At 41.7% G+C, this 18,039-nt stretch overlaps 1 protein-coding gene across 6 annotated transcripts in view; it reads right to left on the reverse strand.

Annotated features, from left to right (window-relative positions):
• EVI5 (ecotropic viral integration site 5) overlaps positions 1-15,845 on the reverse strand; it is a 203,346-nt gene extending 187,501 nt beyond the window's left edge. For 4 of the 6 annotated variants that reach the window (XM_070405595.1, XM_070405594.1, XM_070405593.1 and 1 more), the window contains exon 1: positions 15,699-15,844. The gene's annotated coding sequence lies outside the window, so the exon portion shown is untranslated. Of the gene's footprint in view, positions 1-14,678; positions 14,697-15,698 lie in introns of those variants that run through there. The other 2 variants (XM_070405596.1, XM_070405598.1) reach the window with 2 other exon arrangements.
• Between the last annotated feature and the right edge of the window lie 2,194 nt (positions 15,846-18,039).

Raw genomic sequence — 18,039 nt, forward strand, 5'->3', positions numbered from 1 at the left:
CTAATATGAGAAAACTGTCTTATAGATAGCTTTGGTATTCCTTTTAGCCATTCTGGTCATTCAAAACTGAATAAAAAACTGAAACCAATACTGGTATCAGATAGTATTCCTTCTATATTATCTTCAATTCTGTTTGCATGTTTTTGCATTTTTTAGTCTTCCTTTATAATGTAGTCACAAAATCATAGCTGATATTTATATTGAGCACCAAACCTATATGCCAGGCAATGTTTAGGTACTTTACAGTATTTCCATTCCCCATGACCAACTTTGCACAGTAAATATGAAAATATACATCTATACTAATAAAAGGGTAACATGCTAATTAGACCGGACATCTTCCAGACGTCCTTCCAGACAAAGCCGAGGCAGGGGCAGTTAGGGGCAACCAGGCCGGCAGGGGAGGGTAGTTAGGGGCGATCAGGTCGGCAGGGGAGGGAAGTGAGGGGCAATTAGGCCGGCAGGCAGAGGTGGTTAGGGGCATCAGGCAGGTAAGCAGGAGAGCGGTTAGGAGCCAGCAGTCCCAGATTGTGAGAGGGATCCTGGATTGGAGAGGGTGCAGACTGGGCTGAGGGACCTCCTCCCCCATGCACGATTTTCGTGCACTGAGCCTCTAGTTTTCTGATAAAAGAACAGACCCAGAGAGGTTAAATGACAAAGCAAAATGCTTATTCTTTCTACTGCACCAGGCCATTTCTTTTTTTCCTGCCATCAATTATTACCATAATTTAATTATTTGCAATACAGAATTTCACTAGATTCTCAACACAAACTAAGATTGTTTTCCTTCATAGAAGAGGTAATTATTTTTTTAAAGAGGTAATTATTATTGTGAAAATATTTTATTGTACTACCAAATTACTGATGTAATCTTCCCACAAATACTTTTGTATTTAACCTGGGAAGAGAGAATGTTATCTAAAATACACCGAATAAGAGCACTAGGTAACTAACATTTGATCATTTGAGCTGCACCTAAAATTGCTATAGCTAAATTGTTCAAAGTTCATAAGTAAGGAGCCTGCTCCCTGACCTCAACCTTCCACTGTTACAAATACAAAACTGTTTTTAAAAAACAAAACAAAAAGCATATCCATACACGTAATTTTTTCCTGGCACAGCAAGAGTACTAAAATACCTGTTTCATTATGTCTCAATATAGTCTGAAAAAAGTACAAAATCAGAACAAGTAGCTCTGAAACAATATCACATATTACATGAATCTGTTATTTAGTATACACACTATATCAAGCCCTATGTGAAGAAGTGTTAAGGACTTTCACTCAATACACAATGTGAAATAAAAATGAATTACAATTGTTTTGTAAAATCCTAAAATGGCAATAGGAATCTTCAACATAATTCTCCAAATGGGTACACTGTGTACAAATCATGGCAATGGCCTAAATATTCCATTTTAATGCTAGTCATTTTAATTACTTTAAGGACACCAATACTGGTAAATGATGACATTATGAGGGGGAAAATATATGTTAATCAAAATGGGTAGAAGGAGACATATAAAAAATCAGAAAATCCTGGCAAATACACTAACAATGAAATAAATTTTTAGAAGGTTCCTCAGCATCTCAGCAAGGTAAAAGTACCTTATTCTATTAAGAAGATCCATAGGGCCTTCACAAGTTATTTAAATTCTTTAAGCCTTGATTTTCTGTCAGAAAGTTGAAAAAAGGCTGGAGTAAATGATATCACATATGCTTTCCTGTTATAACATTCTAGAGTCAAAAGAAAACTGATACAAGCTTATATAAGCAGATTTTTTCAATGAAGTTTCAATGATAACAGAAAAAAAATCTCCAAAATGTTGCAGTACAAAATTAAGGTCTTATGCCCTGAACCTCATATAGTAGGCTACAGAAACAATCAGAAGTTTCTGGGACAAACCAACTCACTGAGAGTATATTAGCAAGACTAACTTTACACAATAACTCTAGACTTTCAGAAAGTGACAAAGAAACATTTAGGATTGCAAGAGATTTTTTAATTTAATAACATTAAAGAAAACTTACATGTTATAAACTTAACTACCCATGTGCATACCTTTAGTTCTCACCTACCACAGGCACACAGGTCTTCTATCTAAAGTCAGAAGCTCCCAGGCCTTAAGCTCTTTGAATTACACCTGTAACTCAAAGGATCTCTCCCTTCTTCCCAGTTTCTGCTCTTGATTCTTAAACATGCTGCTCTGCCCTATTTAAAAATCTCACTGAATCTCACATATATCCCCCTAAGTCAGTGGTTCTCAACCTTGGCTGCACATTAGAATCACCTGGGAATCTTTTTAAAATCCTGATTTCTGGGCCTCATCATTAGTAACAAAGAAACAGAATTTCCGGAGGATGAGGCCCAGAAATCAGGATTTTAAAAAGATTCCCAGGTGATTCTAATGTGCAGCCAAGGTTGAGAACCACTGCTCCAAGTACTCCTGGTCTCACAGCATCTGCCATCCCCTCAGCTAAGCACCTGGGAAGATGTTTAGCTTTCACTCTTCCTTTCCTCACCTCCCACTTTTTCACTGCAATCTAGCTTCTACCATATTTTACTGAAAATACACTTACCAAAGTTGCTCACCAAGACTCTTTTGCTGTTAAATCCAATAAACACCATACAGTCTTTATCTTACTTGATCTCTCTGCAACATGTAACCCCCAGTATAATACTCTCCTTTTATATTTTTTATTTTTATGATTAGAAACTACATTTTAATTAAGAATTGAAATATCCCACAGAAAACATGGGAAGGTTAAGTACTATGTAACCCCACTCTCAAAGACAGCCAGTGTTAACAGTGCAGAATATATTCATCAAGATTTCTTTTCTATACATATAACACATATGGGTATATGTATTTTTAATTGAATAAAAATAGATCATATATACATACTTCTTAGGGAATTTTTTTACTTAATGTACCTTGCACTTGTGTCTTTTATTAGTATTATGTGATAGCCTGATTAACAGCCTCCTAAAAGAGCTCCTCATCATAACACCTGAACCTGTGAACGTTACCTTCAATGACAAAAGGAATTTGGCGGGTGATCCTCATCATAAGGAGCTTGTGATGAGGAGGTTATACTGAATTATCTGGGTTGGGTCCATCTGAAAATGCTATGCAGTTGGCCTTGAAGATGGAGGAAGGGGTGCCAAGAAATGCAATGCAAGCAATACAAGGAACGCAACTCTAACAGCTGGAAAAGGCAAGGAAACAGATTCTCTCCTAGGAACTAGCCCTGCCAATATCTTGACATTAGCCCAGTGAAAACACCTGTTTGAAGCCATTAAGTGTGTGATAATTTGTTACAGCTGCAACAGGAATACCGTATATGTATGTGTATAAGGTATTCCATTAGCTGCATAGCATTCTATCACATGAATGCATCATATTTCATTTAGACAACCCTTTACTGATGGGTACATGGGTGCCATGAACACCTCTAAATACATCTTTCCACATCTTTGTGTTTTTCTAGAAGTTTTTTCATAAAGTATAACTATTGAGTCAAATAACATGTTTTTAATTTTAATAGATATTTTTAAGACTTAACCTCCAACAAGGCTGTATGTATTTTTTTTTTTTTTAAATATATTTTATTGATTTTTTACAGAGAGGAAGGGAGAGAGATAGAGAGTTAGAAACATCGATGAGAGAGAAACATCGATCAGCCGCCTCCTGCACATCCCCTACTGGGAATGTGCCTGCAACCTAGGTACATGCCCTTGACCGGAATCGAACCTGGGACCTTTCAGTCCGCAGGCCGACGCTCTATCCACTGAGCCAAACCGGTTTTGGCGGCTGTATGTATTTTTTAGTCACATTAACAACATTTAAGCCTCTCCCTTCTTCTTCAAAGTTCTATTCCTTCAGCTTCTATTAAATCACATTCCTGGTTTTCCTCCTGTAGTGGCTACTACTTGTTCTGTTCCTTTGCAGACTACTCTTCATCAGCTCACTTCTTAAATTCAATGACCCCCAAAGTTCCAATTCCAACTGAGGCTCTCTCCTCACTACATATACTTACAGAGTTATCTCATCTACTTCCTTCCACCTCATTAGTATTTACAAACAAAACAGAATTATTCTCTCCTTTCCCTCTAAAATCTACTTCTCCACTGTATTCCCTCTATTAATGATTGACACACCAATATCCAGCAGCCTATAGCAAATGCATGCGGGTCAACTGACCCCTCCCTTATCCTCACCCCACATATCATAGCTCTAGAATCCATAAGATTATCTCCCTCCCTATCAATTCCTTAGAACAGGAAAATACATCAATTTTCAACTGTATTACTCCATTGTGTGTGTTTCCCATTTCAAGTCTTGTATCCACTGTACCAGAATCATCTTTGTGAATTCAATTCTGATTTGCCATTCAAGTAGACCTATCACAGATTGCTGGTTGGAATGTAAAATGGCATAACTACTTGGGAAAACTGTTTTGCAATGTCTTCTAAAGTTAAACATTCAACTGCCCTATGACCCAGTAATTCTGCCCCGAGTTATTTATCCAAGAGAAATGAAAATGTGTGTCTATAAAAAGTCTAGTAGCCAAGTGTTCATAATACCTTTATTCGAAATAGACAAATGGGAGAATGGATAAACAAATTGTGTTATAGTTATATAATGCACTGCCACACACCAATTTAAAAGAACTACTGATATGAGCAACAACATAGATAAATTTCAAAAACATGTTTAACAAAAGAAGCCAAACAGAAAAGAATACAAACTATATTATCCTATTTATTAATTCAAGAACAAGAAAAACTAATCTGTGGTAAAAGATATCAGGATAATAGGGACTGACTAAAGGAATCATGAGTGAGAGATATTCACACATGCATGCAAATACATGCATCAAAATTCAATCAACTGTATATTTTAAGTTCTGTGCATTTTTCTATATGTCAATTTTACCTCAAAAAAGTTTTTACCTTAAAACTTTTATTTCGCTCAGCATTTTTCCTTAGTAGTTAAAAAAAAAGCCTCAAGTTTTAAGACAAATTAATCACTAAATTACTTTTTTAATTATCTAGCTCAGAAACAAGAATCTATCAGTTGTGTCTCCCCTGGTTTATAAATTTTGTGAGCAAGGATTTTGTCTATGTAGAATAGATCATTATCCTCCCAATACACATCATTATGTATGACATATAGAATATGCTAAATATGTTCTTTGGTGGTTCTTAATGACTTACGGACAATGTTTATAACTTCATTACATTTCTAGATCATTTACTGACTCATTTTTCTGATCTTCTAAGTAAAATGTAAATGTACCATCATGCTTGACAACCTTTATAACCTTGCTCATCTGGCAGTGGAAAACAATCTTCTCCACATTTTAAAAAAGGTAGCCAACTTGAGTCTAACTTTGCTCATCTCTTACATATATTTCAAATAAATATTCAAAGGCATTACATTTTTCATGGGTTTAATCCTTAAAATTCATTTTCAATTTATTTCACAGTCTATCTTTTCACCATCAAATTCTGGCTCAGTCCTCTAAACTATCCTGATTTCTGATATATCTCAAGACACTAAATTTTTCTTCTATCTTTCTCTCATGTATCACATTAAAATATCATATAAGCCCCAGCTGGTTTGGTTCAGAGGAAAGAGCATCAGTCTGTGGACCAAAAGGTCCCAGGTTCGATTCCGGTCAAGGCCATGTTCCGTGATTGCAAACTCCTCCCCAGCCCCGGCCCTGGTTAGGGCTTGTGTAGGAGGCAACCAATGTGTTTCTCTCACATTGATGTTTCTCTCTGTCTTTCCCTCTCTCTTCCATTCTCCCTAAAAATCAACGAGAAAATATCCTCAGGTGAGGATTAACAAAAAGAAATCTACACTAATAAAAGAGAAACACGGTAATTAGCGTACGACCGCTACCCTTTTCATTGGCTAATCAGTGAGTATATGCAAATTAACTGTCAGCCAAGATGGCGGCCGGCAGCCAGGCAGCTGGAAGCGAACATGAGGCTTGCTTGCTTCAGTGACTGCAGACTCCAACGTTCCCCGCCTCACTTTCCGGCCTCTCAGCTGCAACTCTAAGCAACTATGTACTATGTTGCAAATAAGAAGCTAAACAAAAGCCCAGAAACCGGCTTTCAGTCAGCCGGGCTTTAGCAACATTGTATCGATGTTTTCAGCAGCGAGGCCTCAGAGCTAAAGCTGGCCCAGAATAAAAAAAAAAAAAAAGAAAACAAGGAGCGGTTGGGAGCTTCAGCACTCGCTTCCGGATAACAGCCCTCAGCCCCTCACCCAGACTGGCCAGGCACCCCAGTGGGGACCCCCACCCTGACCCAGGACACCCTTCAGGGCAAACCAGCCGGCTCCCACCCGAGCACCAGGCCTCTATTCTATATAGCAAAAGGGTAATATGCCTCCCAGCACCGGGATCAGTGGAGCAGCGAGGCTCCCGGCACCGGGATCAGAGTGACGGGGGGCAGCGCCCAAACCCCCTGATCGCCCTGTGGCTCTGTGTGTGACAGGGGACGGGGCCACAACCTCCCTATCTGCCCTGCTCTGTGCCTGATAGGGGGGAGCTCCCCAAACCCCTGATTGCCCTGCGGCTCTGTGTTTGACAGGGTGCAGCGCACCAACCCCCTGATCCGCCCTGCTCTGTGTGACAGGGTGCGGCACCCCAACCACCCCGCCCCCCCCACAGGCCCTGCTCTGTGTGTGACAGGGTAGAGCCATAACCTCTCCATTGGCCCTGCCCTGAGTGTGACAGTGGCGGCGCCCCAACCCCCTGATCGGCCCTGCTCTGTGGGTGATAGAGGGTGGCGCCCCAACCCCCCTCCACGGGCCTTGCTCTGTGTGTGACAGGGTAGAGCCATAACCTCCCCATCGGCCCTGCCCTGAGTGTGACAGGGTGCAGCGCCCCAACCCCCTGATCCGCCCTGCTCTGTGTGTGACAGGGGGCGGTGCCCCAACTCCCCTATCGGCCCTATTCTGTGAGTGACAGCGGGGAGCTCCTCAACCCCCTGATCAGCCCTGCTCTGTGCATGACAGGGTACGGAGCCCCAACACCCCTGATGGGCCCTGCTCTGTGTGTGACAGGGGGCAGCACCCCAACCCCCTGATGGGCCCTGCTCTGTGCGTGACAGGGGGTGGCGCCGCAACCTCCCCATCGACCCTGCCTTGAGTGTGACAGGGGGCGGTGCCCCAACCCCCCAATCGGCCCTACCCTGAGCGTGACTGAGGGTGGCATTGCAACCTCCCGATCCACCCTGCTCTGTGTATGATGGGGCGGCGCCCCAACTCCCCAATCGGCCCTGCTCTGAGCCTGACCAGGGGCTGCACTTAGGAATTGGGCCTGCCCTCTGCCACCCGGGAGCAGGCCTAAGCCAGCAGGTCGTTATCTCCCGAGGGGTCCCAGACTTCGAGAGGGCACAGGCCGGGCTGGGGGACCCCCCCCCCCTGACCCCGAGTGCACAAATTTTTGTGCACCGGGCCTCTAGTATATATATAATATAATGCAACTTTTCATTATATATTATACAATTGTTTATTAAAGCTACACTTTCAACAGTATCTGTTAACACTGGTATAACAAACTTACTAACATAATTTATGAGAATTTTTGGTATAGCAAAAGAGCTATACCAGGCCAAAAAAGACAGCACCTAATCATTTAAGCACCAACTCAAATGTAGGACAATATCCCCATCTTCACTTCTATATCAGTGCTTACACTTTCCTATTTAAAAAACAACAACAAAACAACAAAGGAGCAATGATCCATAAAAAAAAGCCAGTTCTTTCCCTATTGCTCATTGAGGCCCCTTCCTAGAACACAGGAGTTAGCAGTTTCTTATAGAGAGAGCAATGGGGAGTGAGGAGGGGGATATATGTAATGCTTTCAACAATAAAGATTTATAAAAGAGAGAGAGAGAAAGACAGAGAGAGAGAGAGAGAGAGAGAGAGAGAGAGAGAGTGAGCCCTAATTATGAACTCAAAACACACTGAATAGCAAAACCAACAATGAAGACTCAGATAATAGCCAGTTTAACCAGCTTTAGGAAACATTTTTCAGCATACAACTGTGAGAGTTGGATCAGTACAAAGAACAATTAACAAGCACTAAATCCACATTGTCTTTGGCCACTTAAAGGATAAACTGCAGACAGCATAGGCAGGGAGAGCGCTTTTGAAGTAAATAAACAGCTGGAAATGGCAACAAATAAACACACCAGGCAACTTGCAATAATGAGAAATGGGATGACCCTTTCTGAATAAACACAAGGGGCCACAGTCAACTGGTTCTATCCACAAAACACAAATTAATTAACCCACGTTTCCAATGAGGAAGGACTATCATACCACCAAGATAAATAGTAATAACTGCCAATGTTATCTTTGATTGATATCTTGAATTTTATATGCAAACATAAAAGAATAATTTGTGGAGGAGCAAAAAGGCTAGTGGGAATAGTGTGCAGTGATAAGTTTGTATTTTATAAAACTTGTCAAAAATTAATTTGAAAAGCAACTCAGGGCTGACAGTTTTCTATTTTACCAAAGAAGGACATTACAGAAAACAAATATTAAAAAGCCTACCTAATGCCTAGCATCACAAATTTCATATAAAAAGACATTTTAATACAGAAAAAGATGGACATAATTTAAAGGTAAATAAATTAAATTTTATAAAGTTAGCCTAAGAAAAAATAAATTATATTGATAATAATATTTTCATCATGAACTTTACGGTAAAAACTCTGTCTCAAAGAGTATTTGGAAACCTACTGCCTTAGTAAGTGTTTTAAAGAAAGAGTAAAACGAATAAGAAAGCCATTAGAGGAGCTTACCACAGAGGCTTCAATAGGTGGTTCTAATTAATTTATTTATGTTAACTATAAACTAAGATCTCTACAACTTTATCTTTAGCAATAGTTTTCCATTTTTGCTGGTGTAGAATCTTTTTTCAAAATAAAAATAAAAAATTCTGAGTATTACCTTCTCCTATGACTATAGTTGGATTTAAGTATTATTAACTGAAATGACAAAAATCACATGATTTTTTAAAAATAATTTTTACATGTTACAAATATGCAAGACTATGATTTATTCATTCAATTCTAAATGTTTAATGCACCTATGGATTTTCAGACCCTGGCAGAGATCCACAGCCCAATCAGTTTCTGTAGTTACTCATCTCTTTACCATGAGTTTCCCACTACAGAAAGTATCAAATAGCTCTTTGACATCTTTAAAAATCAATTCTAATCCTGAGATTTTAAGATTGTGGGACAAAGAGTACTTCTCAAAGGAGTTTTAGGACTTCTAGAGAAATGAGTTTGATCCAATATTTTGGTGCTCTCCCTCCTGACACTGTATTTAGATAATAGTAAAGAAATGTAAAAGCTATAACCCCTCAAGGAGGAGACAACAGCAGAGGATAAATGACAACATATTTTTGAATAATGGAAAGCAAGACACTGGACTTCCAGGTTAAGACAGCAGATTGATACACACATCTAATTTTGCTACCTCCCCAAACTCTACTAAAACAAGGATAAAGAAAAATTTTTTCTTGTTCTTTTGTTCTGTTTTTAGAACACAAACCATAAGGTCAGAGGGAATGGAAAAAGAGACCAGAGAACCACAATTTTGGAAGGTGGAAGGAAAATGGATGAGTGGTAACTGAGTAGTCAAAGACAGCCAAATGAGTCAGCAGTGCTAACAACTAAGAACAAACCCAGTCTACACTGCAGAATCCTCAAAAGGCCTAGGAACTACCAGAACAAAGAGGGGGGGGGAAGACTAAAGTAAGAAAGGACCAGGTAAAGGCTTTTTAAACATTTTGGAAACCTATACCCCATCCTTCCTCCAAGTTGCTGCCTAGCCCACCCTCAATGCATCAGCTGATTGGAGATTTATTCTCTTAAGAAAGTAACCCGTCCTGACCGGTTTGGCTCAGTGGATAGAGCGTCAGCCTGCGGACTGAAGGGTCCCGGATTCGATTCTAGTCAAGGGCATGTACCTTGGTTGCAGGTACACGCCCAGTGGGAGATGTGCAGGAGGCAGCTGATCAATGTTTCTCTCTTATTGATGTTTCTAACTCTCTATCCCTCTCCCTTCCTCTCTGTAAAAAATCAATAAAATATTTCTTTTTTTAAAAAAGGTAATCCATACATGGTGGCACACACATAGATATCCTAACAAGAAGAAACAAATTATGTGATCCTATACACTAAGTGCTCTATGACTCATTACCCAGCCCTCTCTTCGTGAGTTCCCAGATCACTGGGAACCAGAGCTCTGCCCTTCAAGCAGAAAACTGGAAGATATGCTCTGGGAAATCTGACCAAGAAAAAGGAAACACAGAGACACTGGAGGTAGCCTCAAAGAGTCCGCCCAACCAATGGTTTCAATCTTAGCCACACAATGGTAGCCTTAGAAAATATGGATATTAATCTATGACTATGGCAACAGAAATCAGAAAACAGCAGTTGCCTCTGAGCAGGGAGTGGGGAATATAGAAGAAAGGAATATGAAGGAATTTTCTAGGGCAAGCATCTCAAACTTGCGGCCCACAATGAATACTCATTAACAACTACTCATTTATTTCAGCCCTTTGTATTCAGCATGTCTCTATCGAAATAAACCTACATTTCTATGAAAATTAAAGCTTTTGTTTTTTTGCAGCCCACATAAACTTAAACCTTGTTTATTTGGCCCAAGTTAGCCTTTGAGTTTGACATGCTTGTTCTAGGGTTTTCACAATGCTTTTTATCGTGAAACTTATACACTTAATATCTGTTTATTTTACTGTATGCAATTTCACCTAATTTTTTAAAAATTATTGTTATCTGGGTCCAACCCTCCAGATTTTAAAGTATTTGGTCTAGCAGTAGAATGTGTATGTGTGTACATACGCATGTTTTAAAGCTCCCCATGTGATTCTTATGTGCAGCCAAAGTTCAGAACCACTTTTTAGAGTCTAGATGAGTGGTTCCCAACATGGGGCACATGCCCCACGGGGGGGGGATTTGATTTTTAAGGAAGGCAATTTGAGAATGTTATTAACAGTGAATTTTTTGCATTTGTTATGGTCCTAGGGGTCTCATATACCGTATATAAATATATATTGTGACATATTTATGCATTTCAGTTCTCTATTATATGTTTTGAAACTTTATTTGCTATTTTTTTCATATCACTTCCTATTATTAATTTTTGTAACAATTTCTTAGTGATTTCTTCCTCAGTAGTTCAACTCTCCTTTCATTATTTTATTTTTCTCTTTCATGGATGCCATGTTCTTTGGAAGCTTGTTTAGACCTAGTTATTGGCTTTTTAGGCTTCCTCCACATGAATAGGAGCTCACTTTTTTAAAGAATTATATGTCACAGGGGCCGGGGGAGCATCAGGATTTTAGAGATGCTTACGTAGGACATGGCCAAAAAAAGGTTGGGAACCACTGGTCTAGATTATTAGAGTAAATCTCTAAATCAGTAAGCCCCACTTATAAGCTCAGAGCTTACAAACAGCTTTTAGTCACCAATTATGAAGAAACAATAAAAAATTAATAGACCTCTGTGGAGGGCCTCTACTGCTGAAACTATATCAAAGAGGGGGGAAAAGTAACTTGGGAGAAAAACTATGCAAGGCAAAGAAAGCTTAAACTACATTAACATTATCAGGTGAGAGAAGACATGGGCATGGCATCCGCGAGACAAGAGAAGAGGAATATGTAACTAAGTCTGCATAAGGAAATACTGTCAGGAGTGATCTGCCTCACTAACAGAAACGCAGTAAAGCTCAGCACTTGGAAGTCTCCAGTTAAACAGTCAGTGGGGGAGAGGTATGGAGCTGAAGAGCAAGCTAGTGATTTAAAGTCTGTACACAAAACCCTCCAGTTTCCCTACTCCACCATGCACATCTTCTCATTACATTTCATTTCTGGAAACACAGAGACTCCAGACTCAAGAAGAGAAAAGTGAAGTGATACTCAAGGATGAAAACCAAGGGGTTAAGCAGAAGTAGAGTACTCCCCCTCTATCCACCTGCCACAGGTTATCCTCCTACCTGCAATAAACCACAGTCTGAAAATATTAAATGGAAAATTCCAGCAACAAACAATTCGTAAGTTTTAAATTGCACGCCGTTCTGAATAGTGTGATGAAATCATGCACCATCCCACTCTGTCCACTCCATTTCTCCCAGGACATGAATCACCCCTTTGTCCAGTATATTCACTCTGTATACACAGCCAGACCATTCGTCACTTAGTATCCATCTCAGTTATCAGATCGACTGTGGAAGTATCACAGTGCTTGTGTTCAAGTAACCCTTATTTTATTTAATAATGACCCCAAAGTGCAAGAGTAGTGACGCTGGCAATTCAGATATAACAATGAAAGGCCGCAAAGTGCTTCCTTTAAGTGAAATGGTATGTATGTGCAGGGGAAATATAGCATATAGTGTAAAGGATTCAGTACTATCCATGGTTCCATGGTTTCAGGCACCCACTGGGAGGCCTTGGAAGGTATCCCCTGTGGATAAGAGGGACTACTGTATGCATAGTGAATAGTAGCTCCCACCCACAGACCACTTCCTTTGCCTTGCTCTCAGAACACTACAAGCCAGATATTTTACCTCCCCCCAGTTTGATTTAAATGCCCCCTTTGCAGGCAGTCAAACCAATTTTTATCAAAGCATTTTTCCTAGTGGAGGACAAAGGTCTTTATTGAATATCTACAACTCTTCCAAGACCAGTGATGGCGAACCTATGACACGACACGCTTGTCAGAGGTGACACGCAAACTCATTTTTTGGGTTGATTTTTCTTTGTTAAATGGCATTTAAATATATAAAATAAATATCAAAAATATAAGTCTTTGTTTTACTATGGTTGCAAATATCAAAAAATTTCTATATGTGACACGGCACCAGAGTTAAGTTAGGGTTTTTCAAAATGCTGACACGCTGAGCTCAAAAGGTTCACCATCACTGGCCTAGACTCTAAGTTTCTTAAGGGGAGCAGCAGCATTTTTTAAAAATGTACATGTTATTGATTTCAGAGCGGAAGGGAGAGGAAGAGAGATAGAAACATCAATGATGAAAGAGAATCACTGATCAGCTGCCTCCTGCATACCTACTACTGGGGATGGAGCTCGCAACCCCGGCATGTGCCCTGACTAGGAATCGAACTGTGATCTCCTGGTACGTAGTTCAACACTCAACCACTGAGCCACACCAGCCAGGCGGGAGCAGCATCTTAATCAGCATTGTATTCCCCACAGCTTAACACAGTGACTGTCAATATACTAAACACTATAAATCTTTAATTGGCCCCAAACACAGGAGATACAATAAATATATAAATAAAAATTATTTTTAAACCTTGGAAAACTACAACATACAAGGTGTATTTAAAGATTAAAGACTGTTTTTCCAGAGGTCCTCCCACCAAAAAAAAAATCTGCTTTATTTCTATATACCAGCCACAAATGTTTTTAAATATGATTTATAATAACATCAAAAAATATCAAGTACCTAAGAATAAATATCAAAAGATGTGCAAGACTTTTCCTCTGTAATAAAACATTACTGAGGAAAAATTTAAAAGACCTAACCAAATGGAGGAATATACCATTTTCATACATTGGAAAGGTCAATATTGTTAAGATGTCAATTCTTTCCAAATTGATATAAAGATTCAATTCTGATTTCCAAAATTTATAGAAATTAACAAGCAGATAATAAAAAAGTGCCACACTTTGCAGAGGGGCAACTGTGGTATAAACGGTGCTGGGTCAAATAGATACCCACAAAGTAAAAAGTGGACCTTGACCCCTTACAATTCAGCTGCAATTTACTGTAAATTGATCATACACTTTAAATATGAAAAGTAAAACAAAAGAAAACGCCTATAAGGTAACACAGGCAAGTATCTTCATATTCTTTGTCTAGACATAGATTTCTTAAATAGGGTACAAAAAGTAGCAATCATAAAGGAAAAGATTACGTATATTTCATTAAAATTGAGAATTTCCATTCATCAAAAAAAGCCATTAAAAGTGAGGAGGCAAGATAAGTGGAAAAGATAAACTACATATACATATATATCCCAGAAAGGACTCATGGGAGATACACATACACACACAAACACACACACACACACACACACACACAACCACAATGATCCAGAAAATGCAAAATCAAACCACACTGGTATATCCCAGAAGAGCAAAAGTTTTTAAAAAGTGACAAGCATCGCCCTGACCGGTTTGGCTCAGTGGAGATAGAGTGTCGGCCTGCAGACTGAAGGGTCCCTGGTTTGATTCCAGTCAAGGGCATGTACCTTGGTTGCTGGCACATCCCCAGTAGGGAATGTGCAGGAGGCAGCTGGTCGATGTTTCTCTCTCATCGATGTTTCTAACTCTCTATCCTCCCTTCTTCTCTGTAAAAAGTCAATAAAATATATTTTTTTAAAAAAGTGACAAGCATCAGGAAGGATGTGGGGTAACTGGAATATTACTCCCTGCTAATTGGTGCAGCCACTTTGGGGAAATGTTCAACAGTACCTAATAAAGTTTTATCATTCACATACCTCACAAACCAACAATCCCACCCCTGGATATGAACCCAACCAAGTAATGCTGTTTCCTGATCTGTAACGGTACCCTTAGGAAAAATTCTTTACCTGCACACTTAGGATTGTGCAACTTTTCTCTGTACATCATACTTCGATGAGTTTTCTAAGATTTCTTGGGCACGAAGTTCCCAGACACCTAAGGCTAGTATTTTAGAACAGAAAAGGAGCTTCTTGTGAGCTGCAAAACTATCGTAAAATTAAAAATAGCTATTAACCTCTCAGCCCAGAACAAAGAGGTAAAACCTACCAACAGATAATTTTGCTTGATCTTCGTGAAGCGCTGGATTTCTTCCTTTTCAGCAAAGAAAGGAGTTTATTATTCTACCCTGTATCCCAAAAGAAAAGCCATCTGTGCAAGACAATGCTGCTTTTCGAAATCACCTCTACCAGCAATGAATGGGAGAAAAGCGAAGGAACCATTCCAAAAGTTCTGATTAACTCTTTGGTGAAAGGCTGTCAGCCGAGTTACATCTAAGACAAGCGAAAGACACAAAGAAATCACAGCAACGCTAAGCGAACACCGACCCCACACTCCAACCTCCCGGAAATTCTGCGGTTACTGAGGCTTGCCCCGCTAGTCATCGGGTGATTCAGTGATGGCTGCAGCCGGAGGCTCCCCAAGTGCATCCCCGGGAGGCACCGGGCTGGCCCATCCCCTGCCTGGACCCTCGGCCTCGCGCACAATCCCCGAGGCCACAAACAGACGCTGCCTTCGCTAGGGGCGCGGGCGGTCTCGCCCCGTCGGGTCACCCGGAGGGAATGGACTTCTGCCCGCAGGGCGGGCGGGCGTGCGGGGACAGGACCCACCACGGGATGGTCGAGGGAGCGCCCCGAGGCTGCCCCATCATCCCTCCACCTCCCGCGGGCGCACTGCTCCCCCAGCTCCCCAGGGAGAAAGGTCCCGGGCCGCAGCGGCCACAGGGAACTTAGGCCCCGGCGGCGCCGGACGCGCCCGCCCCGCTCGCGCCGCAAGTTTGGGGACGGCCCCCCCCCCGCGCGACTCGGCCCCGCCGTGCACCCCGCGCAACCCGGGCACGCGGCCCGCCCGGCTGGCGGGGCACCTCTCACCTTGGAAACGTTGGCTGGACTCCGCGGTAAACATTAACTTCCCATCCAGCCGGCAGCCGCGCCGCCGCGCCGCCGCGTCCCCGCGCCTCGGCCCCGCTCCCGGCTCTGCGGGCCGCCCGCCCGCCCTCTCCGGCGCGCCGCGCGCACGCTGGAGCTCAGGGGCGCCTCCGACCCTCCCGCACCCCTCCCGGCGCCACCGCTGTCTCCACAACGCGACCCCGAGCCTGCGGGCGCGCGGGTTCCTCCGGGGTCCGGCCCGGCCGCGTCAGGAAAGCCCAGGGCGCAGGCGCGGCAGGGCCTTAAAGAGCCCCGGCCGCCTCCACCGCATAAAGGGTTCGAGCAGGTTAGGGGCCGGGCTGGCCGAGAAAAGGAGAAGCCCAAGCGATTGGACCGTCGGGGACGGGGGCGGAGAAATCCCGCTCCCTCCTCCGCCTGCTTCAAAGCACCAGCCCTCGGTCCTACAAATTGCTGACTTCCTCCGTCTCGGAGAACCACCCCTTTGCATGTGAGGGCTGCACCGGGCACACCCCTCCGGCGCCCGGAGCGACCCCGCGCCTGGGGCCGCGGGCCGCGCACCGCCGCACCGGCCGCGCGCCGGCCGCCCAGGCCGCGGCACCGATGCTGTTGCGCAGGTTCCCAAAGGCTGCCCGAGCTCCCCGAGAGGTGACCTAGGTCTCTGTCAAAAACAATAATCAATTTGTAAATAGCACTTGTGGTTGCAAATACCGTCAGTCCACTCGACTCGCTGGGTTTCTGCAGTCCCGCAGGGGGGCAGAACCTGGGCACAAACATGTGAGCTCCAGCCGGGCAGCCGTCCAATATCAACCAAGAAATTCTTAGAAGGAAAGGACGTACTTAGTAGAAACAACCTACTAATTCCGGTCTAAGCCCAGGAAAAACAAGCAAGAAAAACAATAAAGGCAATCTAAATTACTTTAATGATACGTTTATTTGTTTTTAATTTTAAAAAGTGTCCTGTAACAATAATTACACATTTAGAAGTGACAAAATGATAGTAATTATCAGCACACACAAAAACTTCAAAATTATTTTCTAACTTAAATTTATAATCTCCAGATGGGGTTCCACTGTAATAAACATTTCAAAAAAAAAAAAAAAAGAAAGAAAAACTCCGTATTTTTTTTTAAACTCCATATCTTTAACAAGATGAGTAAACACCAAAAAATAGGAAGTTCCACCCCGTTAAAAATTTAAAAGCTTGAAATTCTATGAGGCAAATTTTTACATAACTTTAAACTATGTCATTATTTGAAGTTAATTTCAATTAACGATTTCATTGCAACTGAATCCATCTTACATAAGAGAGCTAAGACACATCTTGATAATCTACCTTTCCCTCCTATTTTTCATCTATCGGCAAATCCTATTGATTTTACCTCCCACACTTTCCTTGAATTTGTTGTCTTCTATCTTTTCCATCACCGTCCTAATCTAAACTACCTTTGGGGGGAGAGAGAATACTAATCTAGCCATCTAATTGGTTTATTCACATGCTTCTCGCCCCTCTTTAATGCCTTCTTCACATAGGCTATGTAAGGCTACAGGACCCTGTCATTTCCCAGCAGAGACAACTTCAATAGCTTCCTCTCTGAGACAACACCCCTTAACTAACCAAGTCCTGCACAGAAAGGTGCCTTGCCCAACTCTCGACTTCTTCTCACTGCTCAGACCACATTCCATCCTGCTGTCCCTGTCCCAGCGACACTGGTCTCTTCCAATCCCTCAAAATTTCCTCTCTTCACGGAGTGTTTGCATGTGCTTTGTTTGCACTGTGCCTGGGAAGCTCATCAACCTTCGTTCTTCTGATCTCAGCTCTAATATCTAACTCTGAGAAGCACCTTCAGCGTGCTTTGGTACCTTCCTAATACACTGCACTGACACTTTGTATGATTATTCTGGTGAATTTTTGTTTCCCCCGCTAGACTACTGCTTCCATAAAACCAGGAGCTTGGTTTTCTTTGGTTCATGGTTGTATTTCCATAGCTGTTCAGTACATATTTGTTTAATCAATGAATGAGACTGCTACAACTTGAACAAGATGTGACTTAAAGGTTATGTATGCCATAGAAGGGCAAACTGTCACAATTTGACATTTGAAATCAGAGTCTAAAAAGAACTCCAGCTACTTTAAAACTGACTTTATATCTTTTTAGGTGGGTTGTCACAGGTCCTTTGGGTAACCTTCAAACCTGAGTTCTCAAAGCGCTTTGTATAAACCCCTGAATGTGATAGCTATGGGATAGAACTTTGCAATTATTGAAATCAGATTTTGTCTTAGGCTTCACAGTAGCCCCAGCACTTTGCATAGTACCTTTTCAGT

This window comes from Myotis yumanensis, unplaced genomic scaffold, assembly GCF_028538775.1.
Source record: "Myotis yumanensis isolate MYYU_CA2020_CCGP unplaced genomic scaffold, mMyoYum1.0.hap1 SCAF_2, whole genome shotgun sequence".
NCBI classification, from domain to species: Eukaryota; Metazoa; Chordata; class Mammalia; order Chiroptera; family Vespertilionidae; genus Myotis; species Myotis yumanensis.